Raw genomic sequence first — 9,179 nt, 5'->3', positions numbered from 1 at the left:
GGACCTGGTGCCTTCACCCTGAGCCAAGCCCGGGAGGAGCCGTGCGGGCGCCCAACCCAGCGCTGGCTCCCGGGCGGCTCCTGCAATCAATGGAGGTTTTGGGGAGTAGCAGCACCCCGTGATTAGATGCCCCTGGCACCCTGTGGGTGCTGTGCAGGTTTTGTCTGTGCTATTTCTTAGCCGTCGCATGGTGGGACGCTGAAAACTCTTCTTGGTTTTGCAGCTTTGTGCAGGGCAGCAGCACCCGGGCAGGCTTTCGTGCTCTCTGCAAGGGCTTTTCACCCAGAGCGTGGTCCTTTCCCTTGCCCCCCAGGGCCACGGCATCATGCCCTGCCTCTGAGCTCAGCTCAACGGGAGGCACCAGTACGGTGACCCAGTGTCTCTCACCGAGACACGCCTCGGCCATCCCCCCTTGCCATCTGCAGAGGGAAGTAATTAAATTTAATAGAAGTCACCCTCGATTTTACAGCAGTAGTAATTAAACGTAATTGGAGATGTGACTTCTAAACAAGGCCGTATGTTTTTTCCAACACTACGTCTGACATCAGGAAGAACAAACAAATAACCAAGGACGCGCAGGAGCGGCGCCTGGAGCAAAGCTCGTGGTTTACCATCTCCGTCAGTGGTGTCCATCCCAGTGGAGTGCGCCTCTGCCCCAGCTTAATTAAACGATGCTACCAGCCAGTAATGGCTGGGAAAAATCCACTAGTTTAGAGTATGTTGTGTATCATCAGCAAAGCTGTTTTTTAAAAGTTACAGCAGCAGCAGAAGCTAAGAAAGCTCTTGGATTTCTGCTGCCCTTTCCCCGGAGGAGGCAGCTCCGGCGTGGGTCTCCCCGCAGAGGGACCGAAGGGGAGGTGCTCCGTCGGCTGACTTTGCTGTGAAACCTTTGCTACTCTGAAGAGCCCTTGGTGGCTGAAGCACCTATTAAAAATAACCTAGCTGTCAGCCAATTAGACAGACTAGAACTAAAAAGGCAGCCTTTGGTGACGGTACGGCTTTCAGAAGTGCAGAAACCTGGTCAGTTAGAAATTAGCCAATTAAAAAGACTAAATAGGGCTTAAATAAAGCTCTCCTCCTCAAGCCTAGGGAAGGCGTGCACCAAAAACTGCAGTAACTGCTGCTTCCATTACCTGTGCCCTTTCCTGCCGCGCGGAAATGTCGCCCTGCGGCCAGAGGGAGCTGCCCTGTGCTGGCGGGAGCCCTGGCAGCGGGGACGGCGGCGCTGGCACTCGCTGTCGGGTGCCCTCGGTCATTTGAACGCGTGAATGTCACCCTGGAAGGTGTGAGCTGGACCCCCCTCGGGAATTAAACGTGCAGCGCCGCCCCAGCCTTCAAAACTGGGAGCTGCGGGGCGTTTCATTTGCGGTATCTGTCATTGCACGGGAATGAAGGGGCCCAGCCTGCGGTCTGGCGCCGCACGGATCCAGGATGGACGGCAGCGCTGGTGGGAGGTTCGCTGCTAACTGGCTACAGCAAAGGTGGAGAGGGACCGAGAAATGCTCTGGTTTGTTTTTTTAATCTGAATTATTTTCCCACAGATGGGCAACCTGGCAGTTCGAGAAGTTCAGCGCTGCGGTTCAAGAAGTTCGGCACTGCGGTCCGTGTGCCAGTGTTGGATACCAGGTATTTACGTGGTGTGTGTTGGACAAGTAATGCAAAAGTGCGTGACTTGCAGGCATTGGGAAATGTTTCATCAAGCCTTGTCAAGGCAGGGAAGTGGCTGTGGGACGAAGACCCACAACGCAGGCTAAGCCAGGTCTACCTGCGGTGCTGCTGCTGACTTTGGGTTTGGGTTGGCTCCATTTATCAGGCAGCCGGGTACCGGGCAGGGGCGCCCGCTCCGGCACCACCAACGCCTCTGGCAGCCGGGACCGCATGCGGCGAGTGCCAGCAGAGCGCCAGATTTTTTCAATGGGCAAATGATGCGTGGCCAGCTTGAATTTTTCAGATCAGTAATTCAGTGACAGGCAGCTGGAGCGCTTGGAAATAGCGTTAAGCCCGACATAGTTGTTCTGCTTATTGCAAAGGATCGAAGAAACGCTGGAGCCTGCCTTGCTGAGCTCTGTCGCTGTGTTGGTTCCATAAGCGTGACTATGAAGCGCTGTGGGAGAGCAAGCCCACGTGTGTAGGTGGCCTCTTGGGCAAGTGAAGAGGAAATGCTGAACTCTTGGACTTGCCAGCCACAGGGGAATGGACACAGGAGATGGGACCAATTTCCACTGCGGTGCCATACCCAGCCACCGTGCCCATCTGCGGTCATTCCTCAAACAGTAGGAGGATGTAAAGCCACTCCTAACAAAATTAGAGGGATTCTATTTTTTTTTTTTTTTTTTTTTTTGGCATCAATTTGCGTATTCTTGAAGAAAAGCAGCCTCTCCTGGATACTTTGTGGGTAGCTTTGCTCCAGATACATTTCAGGTTAAGCAGCAGCAAGGAAGGTGCAAATATGTCAAGGGTTTCCTGATTTAGCTCTGCTTGGGAAGGGGCAGGGAGGGACAGCTGAGTTGCACCAGTTTCTGGTGAGACCGTAATGTGCTGAGCTAAGTTGTCAAGGAGAATTAGCACAGTTCAATATCAGGGAGCACTACCCTTAAATCCTGTTTCTGCTTCTCATAAAAATCAAATGTTTCAATGACAAAGTAAAATCTGTCTTGACACGCTTCAGGGTTTCGGGTTGTGTGTCTCCCCACCGCCGTGCTTGATTTTGTTGTCTCAATTTCAGACATTAGCCAGGGAGGGTGATAAGACAATAAATGGCACAGCAAAAGGAGAAAGCCCTTCCCGTGGCTTGTGCTGCGCTATGGTTTGAATGGGGATTTGGGAATTGGGAGCAATAGCACTAAACTGACATCGCTCTGGTGCCCAAACTGGCCAGCCTCCTGGGAGGCACGAGGCCGATCATCAAGGCTCGCGTGTCAGAGGAATTTCCCAAGGCAGCAAGAAGCTTGATTTTCTCTGTGCTGTTTGAGTCACTGTAGGCTCCCCAAGTCGAATCAAGGTAAACGCCTGTCAGGTCTTTTGGGACAGGCAGTGGATTTCCAAAACGTGCTTGGTCTTGGCAGCTGCTTCTGTTGGATTTCGGTGGGAGGACAGTGGTTTCTGCATCCCTGTTGCTGCTTATCTGCATCCGAAGGCACTTCAGCACTTCTGGCCTGAAAGGCTAAGTCACGTCTGCAGAGGGGAACTGAGGTGCCTAAAGCCACTTAGGTACGTTACCCTATTCTTAAAATCTCTGGTCTGCAGAGGGGAACTGAGGTGCCTAAAGCCACGTTACCCTATTCTTAAAATCTCTCTTGGTAAGCAGGATTTGTTTGAAAGCCAACCAGAGCTCAACAGGAGCCTGCTTGCCGTGGCGGCTCAGCATCATCTGCTGCCTGCGAAGGGCCGTCCTGAACCGGGGAGGCAGAGCGAGCTGGCGCTGGGCCCAGGTGACATTACTGCTCGTTCCCGTTGTCGGTGGCCATGCGGGTGAGAGCTGTAAATGCGAGATTTGAAAGTGGTGGAGGACCTCAGCAGCTATTAAGAGTTTCTTTTCTATTCCTAGAGAAATAAACCCTGGATAGAAAATACAATCCCTTTACATTGCAGTATCTTTTGTGAGCTGCAGGGAATTTGCTTGCCTTATGGACAGGATCCGCAGTAAGCTCCTTTTCCACTTAGGCTGATGATATTTGCCATGCATCAGAACAATATTTGATCTCTATCTGGGTTTTTTTCATCCCCCAGAAGACACGCCTTGCACATTCGTGTTCATGAAATTCAAATGAGCAGTGAGGCGAGCAAAAAGATCCTGTGGCACAAACTTTGTGTAGGGCTTACAGAGGAGTTGTTTGCAATTTTATTCCAGATTTTATTTAATTCTGTGTAGCTGGTTTTTAAATGCTGCCTCTTCTAAAAGGTATTTAAGAAAACCAACCGCAAACCTTAGGCAGGTTCTAGTCAAAGAGCAAATAAACAGCGCAGTCCCTGAAACGCTGAAATGATTGATGCAGCTTGGGTTTCCTCTTGCTTTTTAGTTTTTTTGATTTCTGCTCTTTTAAAAGCTACCAGCAGTTCTGACTGAGACAACTCCAACTGTTGTCTTTGGGAAGCAAATGCCTAGGGAGGAATTTTAATATTGCTTTTTCTAATTGCTGGGAAGTGAAGGTTAAGCAAGGTAATCAGGCATTGGGTAGAGCCGGCAGATGACAGCCATTACAGACGTAGAAGTCTGGTGTCGCTTGTGATACGGTTCAGCGTCGTAGCAGTAGTAAAACCGGCACAATGTCATTAGAGTCTTTATAGGACAAACATTTCGGAAGCCGGCTCTGTATCGCCGTGATGTCTGTGCAAACACTCCTGCTCACTTTTAAAGCTTGAATAAAACCCGAGATGATTGCTAAGCTAGCCGTAACGTCTCCAAGGTCAGAGGAAACTCCCTGTAAGAGCTTATCTGTGTAAAAGGAGAAAGAAAACACTCTGCCAAAAAGCCAAGCTAACACTGATACCTAAAGAAAAAATGTAATAAAAGTCTGCATAAAAAGGGAAGATTTGGATGGCTAAACTGTGAAGGAACACGTCTGTCTTTCTCCCATGGAATACGAACACCTCTGCCGAGCTCAGTGGTTGAAATGACTCCATTAAAAACACGTTGACTTTTGTCCTTGCGTTGTTTTGTCTTTAAGCTGTATCCACGTGTATATCTATAGCTGTATAATTCCATACATATTTATTTGCTTGGGTTCTTGCGGCCTTTTAATAGATGTCACCTGCCTTTGAACGGCGATTTTCCTTGGTGATGACTCTCCACCGCCGCCGTTAGCAGCTTTTGCTGACTAATCGAGATGTAGCTTTGTCCCGTTCTCGTAGCTGGAGGGTATTTTTGCAGCTCTGTAGGGTTTTGCTGTTCATTTGGATGCTTTGTCAGTGTGTTGTGCACCTGTACAATGTCAAATACATATTGCCCACAGCAGCATTTAATAGACTTCCTGATGTCAATGTAAAGTCAATAACTCAAGATCTTAATTGCAGGACATGTCTGGATGCTGGCTCACCTGCAATTGTTTCCTGTGTCAAATAACTCCTAATCTTGGGAACAAAACTAGAATATTGTTTTCTCTGTGACCCTAGGAAACAAGAATAACATTGTGAAATGCAGTGCTGTAGAGTAATGTTCACCGGTCCGGAGAAAGAGCTCCAAAACATGTCCTTTTCTTGGTACAATAAACATTTACCAAATTGTTCCAATAAGTCAGTTTTACAGAATGAAAAGGAAAGTGTTTGAGGATTCTCATTTGTGAGACCAGAAAGGAAAAGGTGGTGTTATAGGCAAAAATACTGATTAAAAGCTACACTCATCCTTAGGAGATGAATGCGGAATATCTTGATACCACGTGTTGAGCGTTGGGAGTATAACCTTTTTATGAAGTTGATTATTGAGCTACTACCCTTAATCAGTCGGCAATTGAATGTAGAGCTGAGGCTCAGATTCTCTCCCCTGATTTTCAGAGCCCTGCACTGGAATTAATCCTGGAAATTTGTCAAACGGGGCCTGAAAATCAGCGGGTTTAAATACCCCAAAGCCAGTTTCTTGGTGCGGAGAGAGCGAGGGGCAGGAGCGGCTCTGCACGGACCGACCCGGGGGCTGAACAGCTAAATACTCTTTTGCTGGATATCACCAAAAAGGTGACCGAGCACCTGGCTGGATTGAAAAAAAAAAAAAAAAAAAAAAAAAGAATATATATGCGTATGTATAATTAAATAGAGAGAGAGAGGGGAAAAACTTTGGACCATATTTAATATATGTGGTTTTTGCTAGAAACACGTGTAAAACAGCTGTTTGTCTTTCCAGGCTGCTCAGGAACTCATGGTATTTGCCCTTTTGGTTTTTAGCTGGAATCTCAGTTACGTGAGATCCTGGGGAAGAGGTTTGCTACCCCGACGTTGCAGCACTGTTCAAGCACACGCACATGGACACGGATGAGGTGTAAGTATGGATGCAGCTGGGCATGGCAGGGGGAATGAAGAGCAGAGCCCTGACCTCCAGGATAAATGTTCTTTCCTTTGCCTACGTACTGAATCCAGAAATTATTGCGGGTTTAGGAAAAATAAGACTTCTTGAGACAGCAAGAACCAGACCTAAATCCAGCTGTTTAGGTGACAAGCAGTTTCGGGCATCTCGACACGCAGCCAGGATGCTGGCAGAGCTGTTTCGTCCAAAAGATGGCACTATTTTTCTATTTCACTGTAAAGCAAATTCCCTTTCCAAACCAGATCCATTCACTTTTGAGCCTCTCTCAAAAAACATTATTTTTCCAAGGCTTTACATACAGTAAAGTCCATTATTGTGAAGGCCAAATTGCTGCCAAAAAAGCCTTCAGCTAAAAAATATATATCTATAAACTAATAACACATCATTCTGATGAAAAATAACATGCAGGGAAGGAGTTTTTCTCAATTATTAATGGCCAATGTTTGTTATATTATTGTGTTTAGTCCAAGAAGCCTTGATGGAGAGAGGCAGCTTTTCAACATGAATGGCACTTCAACTGGCATTTTATAAATTTTACAAAGAAAAGCCCTGGAATATTTAACCCCCCCGCTAATGTTAAAGAGAGGAAGCGGCACGCCGTGAGAGCGAGATCAGACACGGGTGCTGGATTCCTGGGGAGGAGAGGGCAAAGTGCAGGGTGTATTTGGGGTGCTCTCCGGGGGGGGAACATCCCCAGCATAGCCCTGTGAGCCCGTAACGTAAAAAAAATCAGGTATTAGCCACGACAGACATTAGATCTTCCTTCAGGGAGGAGGCTCCCGACCCTCTGGTCGCTGTAAAAGGTTTCTTCCTTTCTGCAAAGGGCAAGTGTCTTCCCCGGAGCTGGGGACCGGTCCCGCGGCGCCTCACCTCTGGTTATCCAGCTCTGAGCCTGATAAATTATTTAGGGTGGGAATATGATTTAAACACTTGATCATAGTGTGTTACAGTTGTCGTTGATGCTACACTTTGGCTGCCCTTTTCCTTCCCATGGAAAACAGCCGAGATGCGGTGTCTGTCCAGAGCGGGGCCCCCCCTTGCGTGGTCCGCATGGGGTGAATCCCCAGGCAGGAGATCTCTTTTGAAGGCCATTTTAAACATGAGATGTAAAATGCCTTTTTATTTTTTATTTTTTTTAATCCCCCAGACTGCCATTGACTGGAATATTGTATTTTCTGGCTGCATGTTGCCAGCTCTGACCCTGTCCAGAAGCCCTCTCCTGCATCCAGAGGGGCTGGCAGTTGTCCTCTCTGGTGGCTGGAGACCTTTGGGGACCAGCAATGGTTTTCTAAAGGCTTCACATTTCCCCATTGCTGTGCATCCCATCGTGCGGCTCCTGCGTGGCTCAGCATTTCAGACCAAGCTCAGTGCCGTGCCGACAAATCTCTGCAGCTTTAGGAATTTGTGCATGGACTGGGATAGTCTGGTTGTGCAGGTGTTTTGGCCAAAGCAGCTCTGGCACACCATGGGTTTCCCCTGGAGTAGCTGGGCTGGCCTTGCATGGCGGTGACATCCCCCCTGCCCTGGCAGCTGGCTGGCATAACCGATGGCAATATTTCTGTCCCGTACAATGTTCCTATAACTGCCTGGGGCAACCCAAGAGATGAAAATGTAAAGCCGAAGGGAGCAGAGACACCAGGTTGAATGATCTAAAGATGCTCCTGTTCCCCGGTGAGTTCACTTAGTCTGATTGCTTAATTGGAGGTGATAATGCGGCGTGTTTTGATCTGGCAAGGTCTATATTGCAGCTTATGAAACGGGCTGAAAAGCTCAAGAATGGCTGAACAGCAGATTAAAGACCCCGGCAAGGATGACAGGATGAGGACAAAGTTTATTTCATTAAGAAAATGCAGGAAAAAGGAATGGAGCTTTTCAGACCAACCTCGTTAGAAACGCAGGCAAATTAGTGACATTATGGTTTATTAAATATCATTACGCCAAGGACAAAAACCCTTCCTGCAGAATGCTTACAATAACGGCAAATATAAATGCTAAGAGAAACTGTTTTCTTGGTTAGATGCTACCCTTTAATGTAACTCTGAGATCTCTTGGTTTTAGCTTTTAAAAAATGAGACCATTTAGTTAAACATAAATTTAACTGTCTGTGTTTAGCACCCAAATTTGAACATTTCAGCCAAAGACCTAAAAGTGACCTGATAACTTCAGAAAAACACACAGCCGGTGAAAATATTTTCCAAGAGTCCATTTGTGGGGAAAAGGCTCACACATGGGCTTTTCTTCTTTTTTCTTTTTTTTTTTTTAAGTTAATTTGCAGTGGTGCATGTGCAAGTGCATACGTATTGATTTTATTAATGAAAATTAAGCATGTACAAATTTGCCTCCGTGGAAACTGCAGGGTTAAGGTTAATCACACTTAGCATTTCTATAGTTTTTGTGTTCAGGATTCTCCGCACATCGCCGCTGCGTGCCAGACCCCTGATTGGGATGCAGGGCTCCTCGCCGTCCGTCTTCTCTCTCTAGGCTGTGGCACACATTGCGAGGAAGATAAAACAGAAATAAAGATCTCTCGGCCAGCCGGCTGTAATGCAAACTCAGAGCTATTTGGCACAGGCCCTGGATTTAGGCACAGACCTGTTGTCAACCGTTAGAAAAGGGAGAAGGGTTTTGGGTAGCGGAGGCAGACGTTTCCCAAGAGCGAACCCGATATCGTGAGGCTGTTCTTGGGCACGGAGAGCAGGGAACAAACCTGGTGTGAAATAAATGAGGTGCTGCTTAGTCTGTCCTCAGCATCTGGCCTGAGCAGAAGGTGAGCTGGCATCCTCGATGACGCAATGCAAATTAGACTTGGGGGAGAAAGGCCAGTTTTCTTAGGCGAAGTCTGCACTGCACCCTGAGTGCTAAGTGAGTGCCCTGAACTAAGGGGGAACGTGCCCCACGGGTTGGGGTAGCGCAGCACCCACCGGTGCCTGTGTGCTGAGCCGTGGTTTCATTGCACAGCCTCACCTTTTCCAAAGCTGAATTTGTATTCCTAACACAAGTGAGGCATTTCATTATTTTAAGCTTATTTTGATTGACAAAGCCCCACTGATGTGCTGGAGTAGAAAGGCAGCGCAGGGCTTACGGCTTGTTGCTCCACAAACTCCTGCACAAGCCAATAGTGGGACCATGAGTCAGTAGGGAGCATTTTTAGGATTACCACATACAT

The sequence above is a fragment of the Egretta garzetta genome, unplaced genomic scaffold (assembly GCF_000687185.1).
Source record: "Egretta garzetta isolate BGI_Z169 unplaced genomic scaffold, ASM68718v1 scaffold439, whole genome shotgun sequence".
Lineage (NCBI taxonomy): Eukaryota > Metazoa > Chordata > Aves > Pelecaniformes > Ardeidae > Egretta > Egretta garzetta.
This window is presented reverse-complemented; position numbering follows the sequence as displayed.